Here is a 27887-nt window from a genome sequence, read left to right on the forward strand (position 1 = left end):
AGTTTGGCTATTGTATCACACAGTTTCTATAAGTCAGAAGTCTGGGCATAGTTTAGCTGGGTTCTTGGATGCAGGATCTCATAAGGATATAATTAAGGTATGAGTCAGAGCTTCAGTCTCATCTGAGGCTCAACTAGATCTGCTCCCAAGCTTATTCTAGTGACTGGAAAATTTCATTTCTTTGCACTGAAGTCTTAAGTTTCTTGCTTGCAGCTCCTAGAGACTTCCCACAGTTCCTTGCTGCCTGGCCTTCCCCAGCGAGGAGAACTTTCAAGCCAGCAAGGAGAATCTCTAAAGCAAGTCTGCTGTGAAAACAGGTCTTATAGAACATAAAGTAATCATGGAAGTGACATCTCATTATCTTTGCTATATTCTATTGACTAGAAATAGGCCACTGGTCCCACCCACACTCAAGGGGAGGGGATTATACAAAGGCATAGATAATGAATCAGGGGCCACTCCAGAGTCTGTCTGCTACAATGTCTAGCTCAAGATGCTGAAGAGATAGAATTGAAAGATAAAAGCATTATATGCATTGGCACTGGGGTAATTGGGATTAAATTTTCCTGCACTCACATTGTTTGGGATAAAGGTAAATGCACTGATTAATTTTTATACTTTGTGAAGTTAAGGGTGTATGTTAAATTCATAGAAAGCATTAAAAGAGTGAAAACAGAGGAGGAAAAAATAGAACAGAAGAAAGAAGGAAGGAAGGGAGGAAGAGAGAAAGGGAAGGAAAGGAAAGGAAGGGCCAAATATAATTGTTCTAAGACATACTGTACTATGTCAGTAACCTGATAAGAATAAATGGACTAGGGGCACCTGGGTGGCTCATTCGTTAAGCGTCTGCCTTCGGCTCAGGTCATGGTCCCAGGGTCCTGGGATCGAGCCCCGCAATGGGCTCCCTGCTCGGCAGGAAGCCTGCTTCTCCCTCTCCCACTCTCCCTGCTTGTGTTCCCTCTCTCGCTGTGTCTCTCTCTGTCAAATAAATAAATAAAATCTTAAAAAAAAAAAAAGAAGAAATGGACTAAAACTCTGCAGTTAATAGAAAAAGATAATCAGAGCAAGTTTCCAAAAACCCTAATAATATGTAGATTATAAGAAATATACCTAAAATATAAAGGAAAAAAATTGACACTGAAAATATAGAAAATGAGATCAGACAAATCTGATTAAAAAACTGTATTAGCATTAAAGGGAACTTTAAAGTTAAAAAAAAAAATGTTAGACATAATGAAGTTTTCCACAATGAAAAAAAGGTTTAATTCACCAGGAAGATACAAAAATCTAAAGGTTTATACCCCGTAACATAACTTCAAAACATATAAAGAAAAAAATGAAAAAAACGAACCCGTAAGAATAAATTGACAAATTACAACCCATTGGAGAATTTTTGAAACTACATATCAGTAATTGATACAGTAATCAGTTTAAAAATCATCAATAATATCAATGAATTGAACCACAAAAATTAGAAAACGTTGAAGTAATTGATGTGAATATGTTACTATTGTGCATATAAGCATCACACCCAAATACAATAAAATATACATTTATATCAAGTACACATAAAGTGACCACATAATAGTGTGTAATAATGGAAATGTAATCAATGGGAGTGAATAGACTCACCCAATATATAGAGAGATAGGAAAAAAAAAGAAGGAAGTTTTAGTCAGAACCCTAAGTTTGAACCTGAATGTAAGGGCAAATACTTGATTGCTTCTAAATCTATTTCCCTAGGTTTGACTATTTTTTTTCAGCTCCAAGTAAAAATATCCATCTGGATTTCTGTAGATGCATTAAGTAAATTATTTCCCAAATTTAATTAATTACCTAATGTACCAAATGAATCATCTTCCTTCATGTTCTATTTCAGAGGCTGTAACCTCTACCAACTACATTACGAAGCCTTTCTTGCCTCTGACTTCCTGCTGGGTTTAATCAATAAGAGTCTCTAAAAGGAGATCAAAGTGGAGGAAGGAAGAAGAGGGGTTGGAGTACCTACTGACCCAAATACCGTCGTGCTCCCAGCTTAATTCTGGCAATGACCCTGCAGGAGCTCTGGCTGCTTCCTCCTTAAGATTGTAACAGGCTGCATTACTGGCAGTATCGGGCTGCCTTTTGAACCATTGCTGGTTCCCATCACTCTGAAACACCTTTGTACATAGCTTTGTATTAAATTATTTCCAGATAACTGAATGTACCATCTGCTTTCTGTTGGAGACCTGAATGATCCATCACCTATAAACTCCAAACTTAATTCTTTAGACAAATGCAAAAGCAATCACGTAGCCGTAATAAACAGAAGCTGGCAGCCAATCTTCAAAAACACAAAGATAATATGTGTTGAAAGGCAGGGGTTTTATTCACAGAGAAGCATAAATAATTCAGAAGTTATCATCCATTCCTGAATAAGCAAGTACTCAGCTGCATACTGTGATTTATATTCTCTTGACTTTTCATACCAGATTCAATAGTATAGTGTTTCCTTACCTCTTTTATTTGAAGTCTGTTTAACTAGAAGATGAAATAGTAAAATACATGAAATAGATGAAATAGTAAAATCCCTACTGATGTTTACACTACTCTCATTTTATCTCTAAAAGATGTGTATCTTTGAATAGCAATTGTGAACACCAAAGCTATTTTCTGTGGGGTTTTATTTCTTGTAGGCAACTCCTTCAATTTTTTATTTTTTATGTTGTCCATTTCTCTTTCTCAGTGGGAAATCCTCAGTGCCATTTGTTTTTGAGAAATAATTTATCTCTAATCTGCTGTCAGGACCCTTATCATCTATGGATTGAAATCCATGCCTCCCATAAATCAACCTGATTTAAACTTCCTCTCTGTCTCCCTCTGCTTCTTCCCTCATTCTTTCTCTAATCTTACTCTCCCCATTGTCTTATCTCCTTTTGACTATTAATGGAACAAATATTTAGGATATCCATAAGGTTATGTGTTAGGAACAATTTTGCCAAGCTGATTTATTTTAGGCTTTCAGTGTTCTAACAAGGCTGCATGCACCTCAAAGGCTTGCTCACTAGAGAGTAGCCCTATCAATAGAATCCTGATACATCAGTTGTATTTAATCTTTAATACCCTAGAGTGATTTGTTTCTGTTCCTTTGGGAAGTGAAGATAATCAGAGTAGTTTTTGGAAATGCAGGCAGGTTGACTGATTATAACCTGCCAATAGGAAAATGTTGAAAGACCAGAGTTGGGTTAGTCCAGTGCCCTGACCTCTAGTCCCAGAAAAACAGGAGAAACCTAGAGAAAGACTGGGAGCATCTAGAGATGTCATCCTTCTTCCCTCTAAGGAGACAGACTTTTTATATTCTATTGGTCAATATCCATAATGTGAGTGCACGAAGGTTGCTTTTATTTTTTATTTTTTATTTTTTAAATATTTTATTTATTTGAGAGAGAGAATGAGATAGAGCATGAGAAGGGGGAGGGTCAGAGGGAGAAGCAGACTCCCTGCTGAGCAGGGAGCCCGATGCGGGACTCAATCCCAGGACTCCAGGATCATGACTTGAGCCCAAGGCAGTGGCTTAACCAACTGAGCTTAACCCAGGCACCCGCGAAGGTTGCTTTTAAATGCACACATCTGAGGGGCGCCTGGGTGACTCAGTCATTAAGCGTATGCCTTCGGCTCAGGTCATTCTCTCAGGGTCCTGGGATCGAGCCCGGCATCAGGCTCCTTGCTCAGCGGGGAGCCTGCTTCTCCCTCTGCCACTCCACCTGCTTGTGTTCCCTCTCTCGTTGTGTCTCTCTCTGTCAAATAAATAAATAAAATCTTAAATAAATAAATAAATAAATAGATAGATAAATAACTGCACACATCTGAGAATGTAACCTCAAATGGATGAGCATTCTACCAAAACTCAAAATTCTTCCATCAATTTAATATTCCAGGAAGGCAGAATGGATGACTTTTATTTACCTGGGCATTTTACAGTAATGCAGTGTATGATCAAAACAAATTCTAGTGCTTTTGAGTTCAAGTCTTTGCTGAAATGATTAGTTGGTTAAAACCATGGAAGAAAAGGAAAAGGATATCATCTTGCAGACCAAACTATTTATAACAAAATGCTTTGCTATACCCTCAGCCTTAATCATTGACTCTGTAAAAAAAAAAAAAAAAAAAATTAGTTCTAGGTGACTTCTTATCCTGAGGTTTCAAAGGAAACTTTTAATAATAAGTGAAATAGAGACTCTCAGCTAAAGAAAAGTCATATTCACAGCATTCAACTAATGGGCTCATACTGCTCCTGTTTTCTGAGTATAATTTGTTATCTTTTCATCTAACCAAACTCAACTGTCCCTGTCTTTCTAATTTCTATGCAACCTTAGAGAATACAACCCAAACTGTATGGATCGTATTAACAGTACTTTGATATTTTGGAGGCCCACTAGAGAAATTAATAGAATCAAAGTTTTCTTCATTTCATGCTGCAAAAGCCCCCCTACTCCTGGCAGAGTCTCAAGATGGTTCATTTAATCTCCTGGATGGCTACTAAAATCTTTCCCTATTGTTGCACAGGCTGACATCCTTTCCTTACATCCCTGCACCCTAAGCCCTATTACTCTGTGATGGCTCCAGCATGATGTGGACTGACATTGGCATGGTTTTGGTCTATGTAATAACCTTACCCAAGATGTTCATGTTATTTCTTCAATGTCTTTATTCTGTCATATGCCATTTTCCCCCTTGCCATGGACTTTATTCTAGCTGAGGTGTCTTGATAGTATAATGGGTTTGGTTATAAGTTACAAAATGGTCTCTCAGTTCTTGAAGGGATAAAGGTACAATTCTTTTTACTCACTCTTCCAGCTCCCAAATATAAACTCCAGCTCCCAACACTAGCTCTTTCAAAAGTGTTGTTTTCTACTTATAATCATCAAGTCATTCTGGGCAGAACTCTTCTCTATTCCATAGCCTCATGGTGTAGATTAACTACGAAAAAAATAAAGCACTCGGAACCTAGCATACAGTAAATGTGTAATAAATATTATTGTCATCATTATATATTATTATACTCATTGTTATAAACAGTCAACTTATTGTAAGGACAAGAACATTGGATTTCAATCAAGATTTTAACTCTATTCCCTGTGGAATGATATACAAGTCACTTAACCTCTGTTTGGCCACCCTGACTCTAATCAAGCTTCACCTGCGCAAACACTTTTATAGCACTCCCCTGCCAGCACATTAAAGTCCAAATTCCTATACAAGGTGTGAAAGGCCCTTAATAATATGAGCCTTGACTTTCTACTTTCATACCACTGTGACATACCAACAACAACCCATCTCACACTCAAACTGTAAACCATTTGCTGTTTCATATTTATGATCCTTCACATGCCATCCTTCACTTAAGATGCCCTTAAACCTTACCTTTTCAAAATAAATTCTTAGTCATGAAGACTCAGGTAAAATATTCTATGAATCTCACTCAAAATGCTCCAATCAGTTACTACTTCCAATATGCTCATACATAGTATATACGTAGCTCTAGACTTGCTTATTTTCTGTTTATATCCCTTTCACAGTTAAAGTTTTCATTCAAGGGCAGGAATTTTACCTGTAATCTCAGCAACTGGTGCACAAAATCAGTTCTAATCATTAGTAGAAAAATAAGTAAATGAACAAAATGCATTATTGTAGACCTCAAAACTCTCAATTATAAAATTAGAACATTATGGGTAATGACCATTTAGGTAAACTCTATGATTTCATTATTCATAAATAATTTCTGTTTAGAGAAATATTTCAATTTTATTAGAATTTATATTTTATTTAACCTAAAGAAATTTATTACACAATATATTTTTTTTCCACATTTCACAGTGTTATTGCTGCAGAATAGGTCATATTGAGAACAATTTTCACAAAGCTGTCAGTTTAAATAATATGATTTGGAGAACTTCCTTTTCAAAGTGGGATCAAGTAGTTTGTAGCAAACCAACTATTGCCAAGGACAACCAAAAACTCCAGATACAACTTTAAAAATTCATCAGTTTCAAGGCACCATGGAGCTGCAGAAGTAATAAGGAACAGAGGGGCTAAAATTACAAAAAAAAAAAAGAGGAGCCTCAGAGCAATTATCAAATGGACAACTACCTTTTCCCCCTGAGCATTTACCAGTTCTGAAAATGGGCTAGCGCCGGAAAACTCAGACTGCTTGGGAATAGGACTGCCTCTAAAGGACATAAAAACCAACAAAGTTTTGATGATCTTGGGAAGCCAGAATGACGTAACTGTGGAGCTGAGAGATCTTAACATGTGGCAGGCTTCTCAAGAAATTTGCTGAATTACTCAGCTATGCAAAACAAGGGTTTAAAGAAATGAGCTCAAACAAACAGGAAAAAAACTCTGAAAAGCAGAATGGAATTTTCCACAGTCTCAGGGCACTAAGACAAAGACCTCCTAAGGAAATGGACACCAGTAAACACACAGATTATCAACTGGAGCCCCTGGAGGCTATGCCCTGGGAGCAGGGAATGGAATAGATGTAGTGGAAGCATATGAAAATGCAAGAAAAGGCACAGCCTGAAAAAACAAACAAACAAACAAACAAAAAACAAACAACCATCAGAACCAAACTCAGATATGTCACACATTTTGGAATTATTGGATAGGGACTTTAAATTCACTATGGTTCATGTGTCAGGTCTCTAATGGAAAAAGTAAACAACAGCCAAGAACAGCTGGATAATATAAGCAGAGAGACAGAAACTATGAAACAATAGAAAGGAAATGCTACAAATCAAAAACACTAACAGAAATGAAAAGTGCTGGGGCGCCTGGGTGACTCAGTCAGTTAACCGTCTGCCTTCGGCTCAGGTCATGATCCCAGGGTCCCGGGATCAAGCCCCATGTCGGGCTCTCTGCTCACTGAGGAGCCTGCTTCTCCCTCTCCCTTTGTGATCTCTCTCGCTTTCACTCTCTCTCAAATAAATAAATCAAATCTTAAAAAAAGAAAGAAAGAAAGAAAGAAATGAAAAGTGCTTTGATGCACTATCAGTAGACTGGACATAGCTAAGGAAAGAATCAGAGAGCTTAAAGATATGTCAGTAGAAACTTCCCAGACTGATTATCACAGAGATTGCATATCCATAACCAGCAACACCAGTTCATGGGCTCAGACAAAACACTTAGAGGAAATGCACTGGACACAGGTTTAGTGATAGGAAGAAACAAATGAAAAACAAAACTGGTAATTGAGAGTACAATAAGGTTAAAGCTTTAAAAATAATCTAAAATTAAATCAAATAGTTGGAAAATGGTACTTACATGTTTTATAATAAAAATCATATTCACCAGATAATTATACAACATACTGCTTCACTTACTCCTCAGAGAAATGAGCCTAAATTAATCTTTCTTAGGTGATAACTTAAAGACAATTTCACTTTAGCCCATTGAATTACCACAAAACATTTAAATTTATTAATTCTGTGACAACTCCATGTCTCTGTCTCTGTCTGTCTCTCTCCATCTATTTCCTACCACCAGAGGGATCAAGGATTCCTCACAGACCATATTCTTTTCTTCTCCAGAAGGGTCCTTATCTCCTATAGTTAACATTTGTTGACATTTCAAATACTCAAAAGCCCTATTCCTAGTTCTTCACTGCCACCAATAAAATCTCCATTATGCAAATGAAGACACTAAGGAGCAAAGGGGCAAAAATGACCTCTTCTAAGTTCATAGAACCAGTACATTAAAAAGCTAGGACTTGATGCTAGTAACCTTAATCCAAAATCTGTGTAATTTTCATCCCACTACATTGCATTTCACATCTCCTATGGAGTTCCTACTGTCACTTTGTCATTCTCAGCACCATGTACTAAATCTAGATTTTAAAATGCATGGTTAGCAGAAATGGATTCTTAGTTTTACCTTATGAAATGTCAATCAACCTGTATGGCTGTGAAAGTCAAGAGTATCTTGGCTATTTTGGAAAAAGCCTTTTGAAACCTTAGTAAACATATTTAGTTTTACCAATCCTTCATGCACACCAGGAGTGCCTAGATGACTTCTTCCCAATATGAAGGGCTAGACATGTTTAATATTACTAGGACAACTCTATTGGGAGCTCAGAAGAAGCTAGCAGGACACTGCCTTCATACCATCCACTTTCAAAACACATTCAGTTACCTCCTATAGATAGAAATATAGTTCTAATTGTGACCACAACTTTTTTTCTTCTGAGGCTGAATGGAAGATCCCTGGATCTGAAATACATTTTTATAACCTTTAGTTGGATTCAATGCTCCACCTTCTAATGATAATACTATATATTTTATAATTTTTTTACTACTTAAAGGCAATATTTCTGTTTATTTTGACCCAAGGTCATAAAGAGTTTCCATTATTCATCATTATTTTTAAGTCACTTAATATGGCCTATATATTATATTCAGTAATATAAATAACAGATAAAATATAAACAGAGATCAGTCCTTGCCCAGACGGTTCAAAATCTACTGGAGAAAATAGAGATATGCATAAATAATGCTAATGTTGGATTATAAATTTCTTAAGAGAGATAGATCAAGAACCCAGGGTTTATTTTCCACATATTCTCTTATTTCCTTCATTTCAATATTGACTACTCTTGATGGCACCAACCTTAATTTTACATTTCAAATTTCCTTGTTATTTCAGCATCAAAAATTAGCATAAAATGACAATAAATAAAAACCAAGTGGCATTTTCATTACTTCTTAACCAGACTAGTTAATCTTTATCCCCATAAAGATATTACTAAAAGGGAGGAAGGGTTTCCCATATACACATCACTTTAAAGCTTCAGGAATAAATATAATTAAAGAAATGCTGTTATCTGCTGAGCACGGCCATTTCAACTCTACCAGAGAGTCTTGACATTGTTTTGCTTAATAAATGCAATTTCTAAAAGATGTACAAATTAATTGAGTGAATTTAGTTCATACATATGTTGTAGCAATAAGATTTCAGAGTGATAAATGCAATTAACAAGAGCATATCAACAAGGCATGGAGTATCCTATAATTTCTGTCCATTTGTTATTATTATCCATAAAAAACACCTCAAAGTTTATTATTTCAATTTTGCACGAAACTGAGTGATTATAATTAGGAGCTCAATGGCTCCTCCATTTGTCCATTAAACAAAATCTCATGGGTCTCGCTGAAGGAGACATGATCTGAGAATTGTGTTCTTGGGAAAAATAACAGGCTGAACAGATTTTTGTATCAAAAATTTCCAGAAAATGCACTCAATCATGCACAAAAGATAATAAAATACAATAAAAGTTTAAAATATGATTTTTTTATTTTAACTTCATTAACTATTAATTGCCACTTATAACTAGTATGTTCTGCCCTTTGTTAAATATGAGGGCTATTTTTTTTTTTAAAGATTTTATTTATTCAACAGAGAGAGACACAGAGAGAGAGGGAACACAAGCAGGGGGAGTGAGAGAGGGAGAAGCAGGCTTCCCGCCGAGCAGGGAGCCTGATGCGGGGCTCGATCCCAGGACCCTGGGATCATGACCTGAGCCGAAGGCAGACGCTTAACGACTGAGTCACCCAGGCGCCCCAATATGAGGGCTATTTTCAAAAGAAATCTGAACTCAGCAAAACATGTGTAATGAATAATATTTGAGTTAATGGACAAAATTTATAAAACTGGAAAATTTACAAGAGAAATATCCAAGGCTGAAAGTCAGCTATAGGACAAGGGCCTTATTGAAGATTCATGACTACTTTTTGGAAATGTATGCAATCTTCTCTCATAACTCATTTTAGGTTTCAAATGCCTATGTTTCTAAGCATTGTTTGGCCTGTTCCCATACTCAGATGCTGCCACTCCTGCCATAATGTGATTGCTATTAGGCCAAGGACAAAAGGGTCAAAGAAAGGACAGATTGGTAGGCAAATATTTTAGAAAGTACATAGCTAGAAATCATAGCTGAGAAGCAAAGAGGTAAAAATGACCTCTTTAAGGGCATACGTACATAAGGGTATAACTAATAAATGAAAACTTAAAACTAGTAATCTTAATCCAACACCTATGTGATAGCCTCCTACAAGATGGACCTAAATAATGCCTGCCTCTTCATAGTCATATCCTTGTATAATCCCTGTCCACATTGTACCATTGTTGTTCTGTGTGATCAATAGCACATGGAAGAATTGATGATATATCACTTCTGATATTAGGCTATAACAGATATCATGGCTTCCATCTAGGTTCTTCTATATCCTAGATCATTTGCTTTGGAGGAAGCAGGATGTCATATCATGAGGAACCCAATGGAGAGGTCCATGTTGTGAAGAATCATAAGGGATCCTAAAAGAAGATCCTCTAAGAGCTATTTATAAAAGCACCCAAAACTTAAATAGGTAAACATCTAACAATACATTTAAAGGTTCTCTATGCTGAAAATTACAGAACACTAAAGAAAGAAATCAAAGCAGATCTAAATAAATAAAGACATATATAATATTCATTGAATGGAAATCTCAGTATTATTATGATGTCAGGTATTGCCACATTGATTTATAGATTTGATATAATCTCAGTCAATATCCTACTAAGATTCTTTGTAGATATCTACAAGCTGATTCTAAAATATATGGACAAGAAAAAGAACTTGAATACCAAAATAATTCTTTAAGAAAAGAATGCAGTTGGGAGACTAACACTACCTGATTCCAATACATACTATAAAGCTTCAGCAATTGAGACAGTGTGGTATCGTGGAAAGACAGACATAGATGAATGGAACCAAACGGAGGGTCTAGAAACAGACCACATAAATATGGTCAAATTACTTCTGACAAAGTTACAAAAGCAATTCAAAAGAGAAAGAATAATCTTTTCAACAAATGTTGTGCAAACAATGTACATCCTTAAGCATAAAAAGAAAAATGACCTCAACCTATACCTAAAAACTTGTACAAAAATTAACTCGAATCATAGGCTTAAGTATAAAACATAGAAATACAGAACTTTTAGGAAAAAAATATAAAAAATCCTTGATGACCTTGGGTTAAGCAAGGTATTCTTAAATACAACAAATCACAACCCATAAAAGAAAAAATTGGTAAGGGGAACTTGATTAAAAAAAAAAAACTTTTGTTCTGTGAAAAACCCTATTAAGAGCAAAGAAAAGACAAGATTCATAGAAAAATATGCGCAAATCACTTATCTGACAAAGCACTTGTACCCAGAATACATAGAGAACTTTCAAAACTCAAGAAAACAAATAATCCATTTTTTTAAATGACCAATATCAAATGCTACTTCAGAAAGGAAGATATATTGATGTTAATAAGCACATAAAAACATGTTCAACATCATTAATTATGAGGGAAGTGAAAATTAACATCAAAATGAGATACCATTATGCATATATTAGAATGCCTAAAATTAAAAAAAATATAATACCAAGTTCTGGTGAGAATGAAGGGAAACTGGAACTTTCAGACATTGCTGATGGGAATACAAAATGGAACATCCACTTTGAAAAACAGTTTGGCAGTTTCTGAAGAAGTTAAACAAGGAAGCTTAGAACTTCTTACCTACTTGAATGGTGAAAGTGAAAAGAGGAAAATATAAGGAAAACTGAGAAATTAAAAACTCAAAAATGTTCAGTCATAAGTTATTACTAAGATGTAGCAAGATGTAATGGCATGAATAAGAATTCCTATCCTGGAGTCCCCCTTTTGCCAAGTTCTATCCTTGGTCATGCTCTCTATGCCTAAGGTTTATGTCTGCAAAATAGACTTAGTAATTAATATAAGCCACCCAAGAATGTTATAAGACCCAAATCATTTAATAAATTGTAAATACATTTGTAGGCTTTTAGAATCAAATGTAGACTTATGATATGTATAGGATCATACTGAAGAAGTTGAAACTGGCTTTCCTATAATGTAAAGAGAGTCAATCTGTGCTCTACAGTAAAAAAATGATTTATTTTAAAATGTACCAATATGCTGAATGGATATGTGCTTTGTTGTCTCCAAAAATGTTGCCTAAATATCCATGTCAGCAGAGAAAAATGGACTTCCTCAGAGGAAAAAACTTAAAATGGACCACCAAAAAGGACATAATAGTATTGAAATGAGTTGAATGGATTAACCATTTTGTATTACATTACTACAGAACAAGGAGGAGAAAAGCATACATTCACTCCCTAACAATTCTAGGTAAAATCATTCCAGTTATTATACCTTAGTTTTTAGACCTTTCTGTGGACATTAATGTGCACAGAGTTAAAACTAAGAAAATATATGAAGCTGTGTGTTATAAAGAAATTCACTGAGATAGTGTAGGGACAAACATTATTTTTCACATCACGTAATTATTTAACTGTATTCAATCCCACAGTGTGTTTTTACTTGCTAAGTTTATTAGTTTGGTGCATGTTTCTGTGTGTGTATGTGGGGTGTGTGTGTATGTGGGTGTGTGTGTGTATGGGTGTGTGTATGTGTGTGGGTATGTGGGTGTGGGGTGTATGTGGGTGTGTGGGGGGGTGTGGGTGTGTGTATGTGGGTGTGTGGGTGTGTATGTGTGTGTGTATGAGGGTGTGTGTGTATGTGTGTGTGTGTGGCTGTGTGTGGGTTGTGTGGGGGTGTGTGTGTGGGTGTAGGTGTGTATGTGGGTGTGTGTGGGGGGGTGTATATGTGTGTGTGGGTGTGTGTGGGTATGTGTGTGGGTGTGTATGTGGGTGTGTGGGTGTGTATGTGGGTGTGTATGTGGGTGTGTGTGTGTTTATGTGTGTGTGGGTGTGGGTGTGTGGGTGTGTGTATGTCTGTGTGCGTGTGTATGTGGGTGTGTTTGGGTGTGGGTGTATGTGGGTATGGGTGGGTGTGGGTGTATGTGTGTGTATGTGTGTGGGTGTGGGTGTATGTGGGTGTGTGTGGGTGTATGTGGGTGTATGTGGGTGTGTGGGGGGGAGTGTATGTGTGTGTGTATGTGTGTGTATGTGGGTGGGTATGTGGGTGTGGGGTGTATGTGGGTGTGGGGGGGGGTGGGGGTGTTTATGTGGGTGTGTGTGGGTGTGTGTGTGGGTATATGTGGGTGTGTATGTGGGTGTGTGTGTATGTGTCTGTGTGTATGTGTGTGTGTATGTCTGTGTGGGGGGGGTGTGTAGGTTTTGTGGGTGTGTGTGTGTGTCAGTGTGTGTATATGGGTGTGGGGGGTGTGTGGGGGGTGTGTGTGGGTGTGTATGTGGGTGTGGGTGTGTATGTGTGTGTGTATGTGGGTGTTTGTGTGTGTGTATGTGGGTATGTGTGTGGGTGTGTGTGGGTGTGTGTATGCGTGTGTATGTGGGTGTGTGGGGGTGTATGTGTGTGGGTGTTGGTGTGTGTATGTGGGTGTGGGTGAGTGGGTGGGTGTGTGTATGTGTGTGCGTGTGTATGTGTGTGTGCGTGTGTATGTGGGTGTGTGTGGGTGTGGGTGTGTTTGTGTATGTGTGTGGGGGGGTGTGTATGTGTATGTATGTGTGTGTATGTGTGTATGTGGGTGTGTGGGTGGGTGTATGTGTGTGTATGTGTGTGGGGGGGTGTCTGTGTGTGTGTATGTGGGTGTTTGTGTGTGGGTGTGTGTGTGGGTGTGTGTATGTGGGTGTGTGTGGGGTGTGTGTGTGTGCGTGTGTATGTGGGTGTGTATGGGTGTGGGTGTGGGTGGGTGTATGTGGGTGTGTGTGGGTGTGTATGTGTATGTGGGTGTGTGGGTGTGGGTGTGTGGGTGTGTGTATGTGGGTGTGTGTGGGTGTGGGTGTGGGTGGGTGTGTATGTGTGTGGGTGTGTGTGTGGGTGTGTATTTAAAGGCACCTTTACTCATGGCACCACTGCTGAGAAAAAATTAAGCAACTGAATAATCTGCATGATGTGAAACTGTGAAATGGGATATCTTACACCTCAATCTACTTATTGTGGAAATAAAACAAATTTGTTACATTTAGGCTATAGAATAAAATGTAATAAAACCCGAAATCTTCATAGAAACACAGTGCATAAATTGGAGAAAGAAAGAAATGTAGTTCATGTAGATTATGACAGTGGCAAAGGAGAGGGAAATGAAAACAAGGTGGACAGTTGAGAAGTCAAAAGAAGAAAGACATTTAGCCAAACAGCATAGCTATGGTTTTTTGTTTGTTTTAAGATTTATTTATTTTAGAGAGAGAGAAAGAGAGAGCATGCAAGCAGGGGGAGGAGCAGAAGGGGAGGGTGAGAGAGAATCTCAAACAGACCCCGATGTGAGGCTTGATCTCACGACCCTGACATCACGATCTGAGCCGAAATCACAAGTCAGTTGCTCAACTGACTGAGCCACCAGGCACCCCAAAAAACATAGCTATGAAAAGATATTATACAGAATTATCAAAGAGAAAACTTCATTAAATCTTAATAGCTTTCTAACAAAATTTATGAATAAGCAATATAACATGTAAAGAAATCTAATTGCTATAACAGAAAACAAAAATACATTGGACAATAATTGGAGATGAATCATGAAGATAAATCTTACCTTCAGTTGCTAGATTTTTGATAACTTCTCCTCAGTTAGAAAACTAAGCTACAACCTTTCCTTATCAGTATTTAAATTAACATATGTTCTTGATTTTAGCTTCAATATAAATTAGCAATTTCCTCCCCAAATGTCTTTTATTATTTTTTCTTAGCTAACCGATAAAACTAATGTTTTGTTTCTCATTTCATAGTGATAAATAGCTATTTCTTTTTTTAAGATTTTATTGATTGATTGATCTGTGTGAGAGAGAGAGCATGTGAGAGCAGGGAGAGGGGCAGAGGGAGAGAGAGAATCCCAAGCTGACTCTGTGCTGAGTGTGCAAGCCAAGGCAGGCCCAACATGGGTCCAATGGTGGACTCGATCTCACAACCCTGAGATCATGACCCCAGTCAAGAGTCAGATGCTTAGTCAACTGAGCCACTCAGGCACCCCAAGAAACAGTTATTTCTTATGGATAAGTTAGTTTCTTGATTTCAAGATTGTTCTCATTTATTTAATACTGAATTAGTTCAAAATTAATTTACAATATAATGCAAATAAGATGAATTCTAATTAAAATGCAAATTTAACAAGTTCTCCAACACTAATTTTTTCATTACAATCCTCAGGCCAGATTTCACACTTTATAAAACTATATAATGGTTTGATTCATGACATTAAAGTAAAACCATACTTCAGTGTACCAAAAAAAAAAAAAATAGGACAATAATAATCCTACTTAATAATAGCAAACATCATAACTTCAAAGTATTTAGACTAGAAGTAAAAGTTCCAATTATTTTACCCCATAGACATTTAATTTAGGTCCAGATTCTACTCTTAATGTCCCCACCCAAGTCCCTCAATCTTTTAACACATGCTATGTGTGTTTTCTTTTTTCTTTTTTTTTATTCTTATGTTAATCCCCATACATTACATCATTAGTTTTAGATGAAGTGTTCCATGATTCATTGTTTGCGCATAACACCCAATGCTCCATGCAGAATGTGCCCTCCTCAATACCCACCACCAGGCTAACCCATCCCCCCACCCCCCTCCCCTCTAGAACCCTCAGTTTGTTTTTCAGAGTCCATCGTCTCTCATGGTTCGTCTACCCCTCCGATTTCCCCCGCTTCATTCTTCCCCTCCTGCTACCTTCTTCTTCTTTTTTTTTTCTTAACATATATTGCATTATTTGTTTCAGAGGTACAGATCTGAGATTCAACAGTCTTGCACAATTCACAGCGCTTACCAGAGCACATACCCTCCCCAGTGTCTATCACCCAGTCACCCCATCCCTCCCACCCCACCCCCCACTCCAGCAACCCTCAGTTTGTTTCCTGCAATTAAGAATTCCTCATATCAGTGAGATCATATGATACATGTCTTTCTCTGTTTGACTTATTTCACTCAACATAATACCCTCCAGTTCCATCCACGTCGTTGCAAATGGCAAGATCTCATTCCTTTTGATATGTGTGTTTTCATTGTTAAAGGCAATGTATGGCATATAAAGAAATAATATGCTTGATTTCCACCCCAAAGGAATTTACAATCTGTTTGTGAGCTAGACCTGCATGTGAAAATCAAATACCAAGAGTAGAATTGACATTAGAAAAGTAGGAAAGGAACACTACATCAAAAACTAATGATGTAATGTATGGTGATTAACATAACATAGTTTAAAAAAAAGTTCAACAAAACAAAAAAAAAAGAAAAGAAGGAAAGGTAGTTCTTAATTGCTAAGTAAGTGGTACAGAGTGGGTAGATCCATCTGAGCTGGAGTGTTATATAGGAGCATCTGCTTGATGCGAAGGATTATGCTATATGCCAGGAATACAAGAAGAGCTTCCAGGATTCCAGGAGCTTCCAGTCTAGTCCGTGGACTGGCAAAATGTAACCACAAAATAATGCGAGCAGAGTCTAAAAGTATATGTGACATTTAAGTATATACACAAAAGAGAGAGGAGCATTGCAAGTTCAAGGAACAGTTTGGTGAATAGCAGTTTTTTGTACAGCAACTATGGGTTAGGCACTTTACATATATTACTTTATCCCAAAACAATACTATAAAGTCATTATTACTATTATAAGCCCCATTTTCTAATAGAGGGACTGATTTTGAAAAGTTAAAGAACTTGCCCCAAATCATTTGGCTAGTAAATGGCAGAGCCAACCTGGCCACAAATCCCCCATCACAGGTGCAAATGTTAAGAAAGGAGTCCTTCACAGGTTTTATGTGAGCAGTAAGTCTGTGCTCACCTCTCATTTAGGTACAGATCTATAATCAAATAAAATCCTAAGCCTAATCTTACTTCTGTATCAGGTTTTTTCTTTGTTTTGTTGTTTGCTTGTTTGTTTGCCAGGACATATAACAAACTACCACAAAATAAGCAGTTTAGAACATACATTTATTATCTCAGAGTTTCTGTGAGCCAGGAGTTTGGGAATGGCTTAACTGTGTGTCTTCTGCTGAGGGTCTCACCAGCTGCAATCCAGGTGTCATTCTCATTTGAAGCTAGGGGTCGTCTTCCAAGCACATGAAGTTGTTGGCAGAATTCAGTTCCTTACGACTGAAGTACGGAGGTTCTCAGCTTCTGGAGGCGACCATCAGTTGCCTGCCACATAGCCCTCTCCATAGTAGTTCACATCTTAGCTGTGTGCTTCTTCAAGACCAGTAGGAGAGTTTGTTGCTCAGAGAAGTCCCAGTCTCATTTTCAAGGGCTTTCCCCTGATTTCACCTGATAATCTCCCTTTTGATTATTTCAGTCACTGGTTTGGGACCTTAATCACCTATGCAAAATATCTTCACCTTTGTCGTATAACATAATTCAATCCAGGGGGGTAACATCCCACCACTTTTGCCATATTTTATTGATTAGCAGCAAGTCACACTTCCTGCCCCACAGATTATAAAAGGGCATGCATACCAGAAGGCAAGGGTAATGCAGGGTCACCTTAAGGTCTATCGGACCTTATTATTAAGGACCTCTCTTCACAACATTGTGTGTCCCCCTTCAACTTCCCTCTTTAGATTAAATACAGGAAGAAGAGCAATTAAGGATAATTTGGGGGTATGTAAACTAGAGAGCAGTTATGAGAGAAAGAAAAATGAAGCATTTTAGGTATCAAATTTTGAATGCATAGCCTCTGTCACATTACTGTAAAATTTGGGTCCATACCCCCTTCTTTGTGAAACTCTAGCTTGAGAGTAGGTCTGATGGAAGAAAATAGGAACATTTGGTGAGGGCAGTTGTCAAGTGATAACTGTGTTTTAATTCTTAAACATGAGACTTGGGCAGTAAGGAGACACCAGACACCATTATATGAAGTTCTGGTCATGCACCTGTGGTAGCATATTAACCGAGCATCATTTGGAACACCAGAAGTTAGAATGCAGCCAGACACGATGCTATGTGGAGTGCAGAAACAGTAATGGTAGAAAACAGTCTGAATGCCCTACATCTACTAGGAGAGATAACAAGAGGGTAGCCATTCTCTAGATGACTTTTTTAGTAAAGGCCTGTAGGAGAGAAATTTGTAAAGGCTGCTTGATTTGGGGGGGAAATGCATGTAATGGACAATTGAGTCATATGAAGCTCATATGCTTTGTACAATGTTTAAATCTCTGGTTCGACTAATGAGCAACCCTAGAGAGGATTTTTCAACATTCACTGGCTCACTGCATGTTTATTACTACAGCTTAAGGGAAGCTAAACAAATCAATGAGCCACTGTAGTCACAATCTGAAATCTTTGTTTCATGGCAACCCATAGACCTCATTCTAAAATGCACAGCAAAATTCCATCTAAGCCCAAGTCTCACTGCATCCCTAGATCAAACAAAATTGGGTCAGTGACTGTGTGACATGTCCAGCATAGGCTTGATCATTATTTTAGACCTAAGGACACCTACTTTGTTCCATATGCATATAATTTCTTTGCTCTCATAAATATCTCCAATTCACACAGCAGAGATGCTGTTGACTTTCACTTTCAACAACTCAGATGAGTTCACTCTTCAAGTATAGGGAGACCTGGCTTTCATCAGGATCAGACATGTTACTTAGGAAGCCAAATGTACCGGGGATTCCAAGTCTTCCTCATGGAGTACCTAAGCTAGAGAAGTTACTGCAATAACTCTAAACTACCTATCTGGACTGGAACATACCCATAAAGTTCAATTTCTCTCTCTAGCTATGTATCTACTGTTGTAATGACTTCTACACTGAAGAGAGACTAGTCTCTACACAGATATTTTAAAGCCACAAACATCAAGTTTGCAGTGCTCAGAGAATACTAGACTAAATTACCTTATAGGCTTTGTTAAACCTAATTTAAAACCCTAAAATTACATCTTATTCAGCACTTGCCCCTTTGGGCCTTCTAGATATACCTAATCCCCCTGTCTGGTAGAAACTTCTTACTGAAGAATTATCAGGCTCATAAGCCTTTGAAAGAAATTTTGCCATAGGGAGTCATACTGCTATGATGGAGTTGTCCTAAAATATGCTGTCTTTATGTGTTTCACGTTCCTGAAATACTCTTGTTGTAAATCTCACTGAGCATCACTGGCTTTTATTAGGGAACTGAAATGTACTGCTAACCTCCAGGCATAAGAGAAAATAACCACCTTTTCCATCTAAAATCTTCAACAAATCAACCCAAAATTTAAAAATCTGAAAGCCATTCTTTTTGTATTATGCCACAAACATAGCCTTATTTTTAGAGTGAATTTTTTCTCCAAATCCTCTCCAATTCCTGAAATTTGATTATCATAGGTTCATAACTGAAGGTTTTAATCATAGTAAAATGCAAATATTCCTAGGAGAAGAAACACTTTGTTCTAACAGTTCATTTATTTATTTATTTTGGGTTTTGTTTTGTAGGAGCAGAGAGAAGATTCTGAAAGTCAATACAAGGAGAGGACATAAGGATATAGGGTACAGGATAAGAAAGCTATTTATATCAAAGTTGTTACTTCTTAATGAAAGTAACAAATCCCAGGAAATTTATATTAATTATAATATTTATATTTACATTATATTAAATATATTAATTAAGTTCTTAGACTCAGAAAGGCATTATCCAAGCACTAGGGATGAATTATAATCTAGTGGGGGTACATCCATGTAATAAATTAATACCTGAAATCAAGTCAGTTTGACTTTGCTTTGTCTTAAATATTTACAAAATGTCCCAGAAAAATATACCAGAGACATAAATAAAAAAAGATAGAAATATTAGATCTAGAGATAAAGCTGATGAGTCCTTAATTTATTAATTTATTATAACTGGAGGTTAACATTCCAGGGCAGTTCCCTAGAATAGTACCCACGTCATTTCAAAAACGACCAATTTTTTTTAAATTAATCAAAACTTCTATAACAGCTATAACTGATAAGCTATCAGTACTAAAAAGAAAAATCCTCCACATTGAGAACATTTATAATGCTATGTAAAATATTAAAAACAATCTACCTTCTCTCAGTGCATGGCTGAGTTCACTTTAAAATAAGGAATATCCTCAGGTGAGAAACAGTAAGGAAAAACTGAATCCAGTGAGCTATGTAGAATTGTTGGGGATTAGTCATCAGGAGGACAAGACGATTGGTTGACCCATGAGCTGGAACCTGGTAATCTGAAGCTTCTGATCTCCCCTGTCATTGGAATGTACATTCTATTTGCCTTCCCAGTTCCCAGAAGCTGTCCCAAGGACATAGACTTGAAATATGACGTGATGTGAACACCATGTGGATGGTATACATGTCTAAACCCAATTAAGGCCTCTATAAAAACTGTTAAGATTCTGGTGGGCAGATACCAAGATCTACTCATCTTGTGGCCACCTAAGACAAGGCTTGTATGTAAGTTCCCTTGCTTATTAAACCTGCTACCTACCAATCTGAGTGGCCTGCTTCTTTCTTCAGTATGTACCAGCTTTCTTCATGAAGGCTGGTTCCAGATTACACCCAGGGAGCATCCCAGGAGGTGGTAAACTAAGAGTTGGTGAGCCAGCCTGGAGATTGAAAGAAATGGATCTTAGGGTCTCAGGCATCTTTGGGGAAAATCCAGAGTTGGCCAGTAACCTCTACGTGGAGAGGGATGGCCCATATTTTATGTATTTGTGGACTACTCCATGAGTAAGGGGACATCTCAGAAATGATGGCTGCAGTTACGTGCTTCTTTGAGAAACTGGGTGTAGTGCACTGTGGCAAAAAGAATCCTTGGAAAAGTGAGGATAGTGAAGAGGAAGATGTTGTGATGATTGACAGTGAAATGGACAAAACACTCTGACATCCAATCCCTAATACAAAGGAGAGCAGAAACACAGCACAGTGAGTTCTGGTCCAAGATGGCAACATAAGAAGACCCTGAAATCACCTCCTCCATGGAACACACCAAATTACACCTATCAATAAAAACAATTCCTCCTGAAGAAGAACTGAGGGTTGGCTGAACAACTGTTGAACAACCAAAACTAGAAAGAATGGCAAGAGAACAAGAGGAGAGCTAAAGACACAGTAATAAAAGGAACCCCAACTCCCTGTGCTGCAAATGGCAATGGGCAGGGATACTACTGAGGAACCCAGAACAAATTCCCCTGTCCTTGGGCACAGAAAAAAAGCCAGTTTAAAGGAACAACTAGCATGTAAAAGAGACAATACTAGAATTCTGCTAAGAGGCAGAAGAGCTGCAGGAACACTCTCCAGGTCAGAGGGACTGGAGAATGACAGTTTATAGTCCCACTCAAACTTAGAAGCCTAGACTGGAGCAGGGTCTGGACACCATAGCAGACAGATCTGGATGCCATAACTGGCAGGTGCCAGGAATGGCCAGCAATCCCTGTACCGACAGATGAAAGATGACTCCAAACTTTGCCGGGAAAGAGAAAAGGCAAGGGGGTCAAAGCTCAGAGACAAGACCCTTTGCTCTTCTGTGCTCCTGCTTTTATTGGTCCTTCAGGATATCCTTATCACTGTTTCTCAAGTATGTGATGTGTGACACGAGGTCTTACTGAAACTGAGAGGATTATGGGAAAGATAAGATATGCTAATGTGCATGTTCTCCTAAACATAGCCTAAGGGACAGTGTACACACCTCTTAGATCACAGGGTGACTGGGCTGAGAGAGCTTCGGGGAAGGTAACTCCCCACAGTATTCCTATGGCAGAGTGGTCAGTCACACCGTCCTGGCATTCCAAAGGCCCATAACCTTCTCTGAAACCTTCCATCGCTTCCAGCAGCCTCTGTGTTACATTTTAGCAAGCCAGGTATTATGGCTGATTTCATGCTCTACATTAACCCCAACAGGCAGGTATGGTTATCACAAGGAATTTGTGACCTCAGAAATCCCAGGGTCTGTAAGCCCACATTAGCCTGGGTCACACTGTGATAGGAAAAAAGCCAGGGTTTAAAAGGACCGAGGAGCTGCAGGGATGCTCTCTTGCTCTCTACCTCAAAAGGTCAAATTGGAACAGGGTCTGGCTCACAGTGAGCTTGTAACTTCAGCAGGCCCAGTGTCCTCAAGCCCACATAAGCCTCTATGGTGCTGGGACACGGAAAATAAGCCACAGTTTGCTTATTTTTTTTTGTTTTGTTATTTATTTATTTATTTATAGACGTATTTATAAAATTTTTCTAATTTGTCTTGCCTTTTAATTTTTCTGTTTTGTTCTTCTACCTTCTTTTTTTCCTGTTTTCTTCTTTTTTCTTTTTTTTAAATTTTAGTATTGTTATTTTCTTCTTTCTGAAAAGAGCATGGTTTAAAAGAGTAACTAGCATATATAGCCACAGCTCCAACTAGCCAGCAAAAGTCACCAAGCACATACAGTCTGCATAGGAGACATCATACACAAGACCACTCTTTCAAGTTTAGGAGAAGTAGCCATTCTGCCTAATCTATAAAAACAAACACAGAGAAAAAAGAAAAATGAAGAACAGAGGAATACACTTCAAAAGAAAGAATAAGAAAAACTCAGAAAATAAAGAATTTTAAAGTAATGATTGCAAAGATACTTACTGGACTGAAGAAATGAATGGAAGATCTCAGTGAGAACTTCAGTAAAGAGATAGAATATATTAAGAAGAACCAATCAGAGTTGGTTGCTTCTCCCTCTGACCTACCCCCTCTGTGTTCTCTCTCTCTCTCTCTCAAATAAATAAATAAAATATTTAAAAGAAAAAAACTTAACACCCCCAAAATAAATAATGCAATTAACAAATGGGCAGAACACATGAATAGACATTTTTTCAAAGAAGACGTATAGATGGCCATGACACATGAAAAGATGTACAACATCATTGGTCATCAGGGAAATACAAATCAAAACTACAATAAGCAATCACCTCACACCTGTCAAAATGGCTAAAATTAACAAGACAAGAAACAACAGATGTTGGTGAGGATGAGGGGAAAGGGGTAGGTACCCTCTTACAATGTTGGTGGGAATGTAAACTTGTGCAGCCACTCTGGAAAACAGTATGGAGGTTCCTCAAAAAGTTAAAAATAGAACTACCCTATGACCCAGCAAATGCACTACTAGGTATTTACCGAAAGGGTTAAAAAAAATGCTGATTCAAAGTTTATAGCAATATTATCTATAATAGCTAAATTATGGAAAGAGCCCAAATGTCCACTGACTGCTGAATGGATAAAGAAGATGTGGTATACATACACAATAGAATATTACTCAGTCATTAAAAAAAGAATGAAATCTTGCCATTTGCAATGATGTGGATGGAGCTAGAGAGTATTATCCTAACCAAAATAAGTCAGTCAGAGAAAGACAATTATCATATAATTTGACTTATATGTGGAATTGAAGAAACAAAACAAATTAATGTTGTTGGGGGGCAAGAGAGAGAAACCAAGAAACAGAGTCTTAACTACAGAGAACAAACTGATGGTTACTGGAGGGGAGATGGGTGGAGGGATGAGTTAAATAGGTGAGGGCACTTGTGATGAGCCCTGGGTGTTGTATGTAAGTGAAGAATCACTAAATTCTATACCTAAAACTCATATTGCATGGTATGTTAACTAGCTAGAATTTAAATAAAAAGTTGGAAAAAAGAAAAAAAATGAGGCTAGATTAAGAAATCTCTTTGATAACATCAAACAAACAAGTATTCACATTATAGGGGTCCCAGAAGAAGAGAGAGAAAGGTATAAAAAACTTATTTGAAGAAATAATAACTGAAAATTTCCCTAACCTAGGAGAGAAAATTGACACCCTCATCCAAGAAACAGAGTTCCAAACAAGATGAACGCAAAGAGGTCCACATTATGGCATATAATAATTACAATGTCAATGGTTAAAGATAACAAGAAAATCTTACAAGCAGTAAGAGAAACAAAAAGTTACCTGCAAAGGAAAACCTATAATGTTATAAGCTGATTTTTTCAGAAGAAACTTTACAAGCCAGAGAGAGTGGCATGATATATTCAAGGTGCTAAAAGGAAAAAACAAAAACAAAAACAAAAACAAAAACCCTATAACCAAGAATACATTACTTAGCAAGGTTATCATTCAGATTGGAAGGTGAGATAAATGGTTTCCAAGGCAAACAAAAGATAAAGGAGTTTAGCAGGAGGGGAAGAATAAAGGGGGTGAAATTGGTGAGGGAGATGAACCATGAGAGATGATGAACTCTGAAAAACAAACTGAGGGTTCTAGAGGGGAGGGGGGTGGGAGGATGGATTAGCCTGGTGATGGGTATTAAAGAGGGCACGTTCTGCATGGAGCAGTGGGTGTTATACGCAAACAATGGATCATGGAACACTACATCAAAAACTAATGATGTAATGTATGGTGATTAACATAAAATAATAATAAAAAAAAGAAAGAAAGAATAAAAAAAAAGATAAAGGAGTTTATCACCACTAAACCAGCCATATGACAAATGTTAAAGGGAGTTCTTTAAGGGAAAAAGAAAAGGCCATAATTAAAACCAAGAAAATTACAAATAAAAAAATGTAAAATATGACAACATAATCATAAAAATGTGGAGAAGAGAGTAAAAGGAAAGAGAAAGAGCAAAAGAAAAACTTACTCATTTTCTGTTTTTTCTTTTTTTCCTAGAATGTGCTTGAATTTAAATGACCATCAAATTAATATGGCTTGATATTTACTTTAGAATGTTATACATAAGTGTCTTGGTAACCACAAACCCAAAACCTAGGATATATACACAAAAAAAGAGAAAGTCAAACATGACACTAGAAGCTCATCAATCACAAAAAAAGAGAGAAAGAGAAGAAGGAAAGAAGAAAGAAGAGAGGAAAGAAGAACTACAAAAACAAGAAAACAAGACCCATCTATATGCTGCCTACAAGAGACTCATCTCAGACCTAAAGACACATACAGATGGAAAATGAAGTGATGGAAAAACACTCACCATGCAAATGGAAGGGGGAAAAAAAGCTGAAGTAACAATACTTATATCAGACAAAATAGACTTTAAAACAAAGACTGTAGCAAGAGACAAAGGACATCACATAATGATAAGGGGATCAATCCAACAAGAGGATGTAACAATTGTAAATATCTATGCACCCAACACCGGAGCATCTAAATACATAAAGCAAATATTAACAGACATCTGTTAAAGAGAAACTGATGGTAATAAAATAGCAGTAGGGGACTTTAATACTCCACTTACACCAATGGATAGATCATCCAGACAGAAAATCAATAAGGAAACTTGTCTTCGAATGACATATTAGAACAGATGGACATAACAGATATATACAGAACATTCCACTCAAAAACAACAGAATACACATTCTTTTCAAGTACACATGGAACATTCTCCAGAATAGATCACAGAGTAGGCCGTAAAAGAAGCCTAAAGAAATTCAAGAAGATTGAATTCATACCATGCATATTTTCCAATCATAACAATATGAAACTAGAAATAAAGCACAAGGAAAAAACTGGAAAAAACACAAACTCATGGAGACTAAATAATATGGTACTAAACAACCAATGGGTCAACAAAGCAAACAAAGAGGAAATAAATAAATACATGAAGACAAATGAAAATGAAAACACAACAGTCCAAAATCTTTGAGACACAGCAAAACTAGTTTGAAGAGGGCTACCTCAAGAAATAAAAAAAGCTCAAATAAACAATCTAACCTTACACCTAAAGGAACTAGCAAAAGAAGAACAAAGAAAGTCCAAGGAGAATAGAAGAAAGGAAATAATAAAGATGAGAGCAGAAATTAAAAAAAAAAAGTAGAGAGAGAGAGAGAGAATCAATGAAGAGCTGGGTTTTTTGAAAAGAATAAAAAATAATTGACAAACCCTTACCCAGATTCATCAAGAAAAAAAGAGAAAGGACCCAAATAAATAAAACCAGAAATGAGAGAGAAGTAACAGCTGACACCACAGAAATACAAAGGATTATAAGAGAATACTATGAAAAATTAAAAAATTATAAGCCAACAAACTGGACAACCTGGAAGAAATGGATAAATTCCTAGAAAGATTGTGTTTCTGAACCAGGAAGAAATAGAAAATCTGAACAGACCAACACAAGTAACAAAATCGAATCAGTAATCAAAAAACTGCCAAAAGTCCAGGACTAGATGGATTCACAAGGGAATTCTACCAGACATTTAAAGACTTAACATCTATTCTCCTCAAACTATTCCAAAACATAGAAGAGAAAGAAAAGCTTCCAAATACATTCTATGAGTCCAGCATTACCCTGATACCAAAATAAGACGCACACACAAACACACACAAACTCCATGCTAATACCCCTGATGAACATAGATGAAAAAATTCTCAACAAAATGTTAGCAAACCACATACAACAATACATTAAGAAGATCATTCACAATGATCAGGTGGAATTTATTCCAAGGATGCAAGGATAGTTCAAATTCACAAATCAGTCAACATCAAACACCACACCAACAAAAAAAGAATAAAAATTATATGATCATTGCAATTGATTCAGAAAAAGCATTTGGCAAGATTCAACATCCATTTATGTTAAAAAATTCTCAACAAAGTGGGGTTAAAGGAAACACCTCAACATAATAAAGGCCATAAATGAAAATCCCATAGATAACCTCATACTCATTGGTGAAAAACTGAGCTTTCCCTCTAAGATCAGGAATAAGATAAGATGTCCAGTCTTGCCACTTTTATTCAAAATAGTACTGGAAGTTCTAGCCTCAGCAATCAGACAAAAAGAAATAAAAGGCATTCACATCAGTAAAGAAGAAGTTAAACTATAACTATTTGCAGGTGACATGATGTTGCATATAGAAAATTCTACAGACTCCAACAAAAAACTATTAGAAGTAATAAATGTATTCAATAAAGTGGCAGGATACAAAATTAATATCCAGAAATTGGTAGCATTTTTATACACTAATAACAAAGTAGGTGAAAGAAAATTCTTTTAAAAAGTTTAATTACACAAAAAAAGAATAAAATACCTAGGAATAAACCTGACCAAAGAGGAGAAAGACCTGTATGCTGAAAACTATAAAACACTGATGAAAGAGATCAAAGATGAAACAAACTGATGGAAATAAAATCCATGCTCATGGATTGGAAGAATTAATATTGGTAAAATAGCCATACTATTCAAAGCAATCTACAGATTCAATGCAATCCCTATCAAAATACCAACAGCATTTTCTACAAAACTAGAATACTAAAATTTGTATGGAACCACAATACACCCTGAATAGCCAAAGAAATCCTGAGAAAGAACAAAAAAGCTGGAAGTATCACAATTCCACATTTCAAGATAGGTTAAAAAACTGTATAATTGAAACAATATGGTACTAGCACAAAAATAGACACATAATTAATAGAACAAATAGAGACCCCAGAAATAAACCCACAATTATATGGTCAATTAATCTATGGCAGAGGAGGCAAGAATATACAACAGGAAAAAGACAGTATCTTCAATAAATGATACTGGGAAAATTGGACAGCTACATGTAAAAGAATGAAACCAAACTACTTTCTAATACCATACACAAAAATAAACTGAATTAAAGACCTAAATATGAGAGCACTGAAACCATAAAAATCCTAAAAGAGATTATAGGCAGTAATTTCTCTGATATTGGCCATAGTAACATTTTTCTAGATAGGTCTTCTAAGGCAAGGGAAACAAAAGCAAAAATAAACTATTGGAACTTCATCAAATAAAAAGCTTTATACAGCAAAGGAAACCACCAACAAAACAAAAAGGCAACCTACTGAGTGGGAGAATATATTTGCAAATGACATATCCAATAAAGGGTTAGTATCCAAAATATATAAAGAACTTATATAACTCAACACCAAAACCAAAACTAAACCAAAAACCCCACAAATAATCCAATTTTAAA

Source organism: Mirounga angustirostris, unplaced genomic scaffold (assembly GCF_029215605.1).
Source record: "Mirounga angustirostris isolate CCGP_5_RB_7025 unplaced genomic scaffold, mMirAng1.0.hap1 SCAF_8, whole genome shotgun sequence".
NCBI classification, from domain to species: domain Eukaryota; kingdom Metazoa; phylum Chordata; class Mammalia; order Carnivora; family Phocidae; genus Mirounga; species Mirounga angustirostris.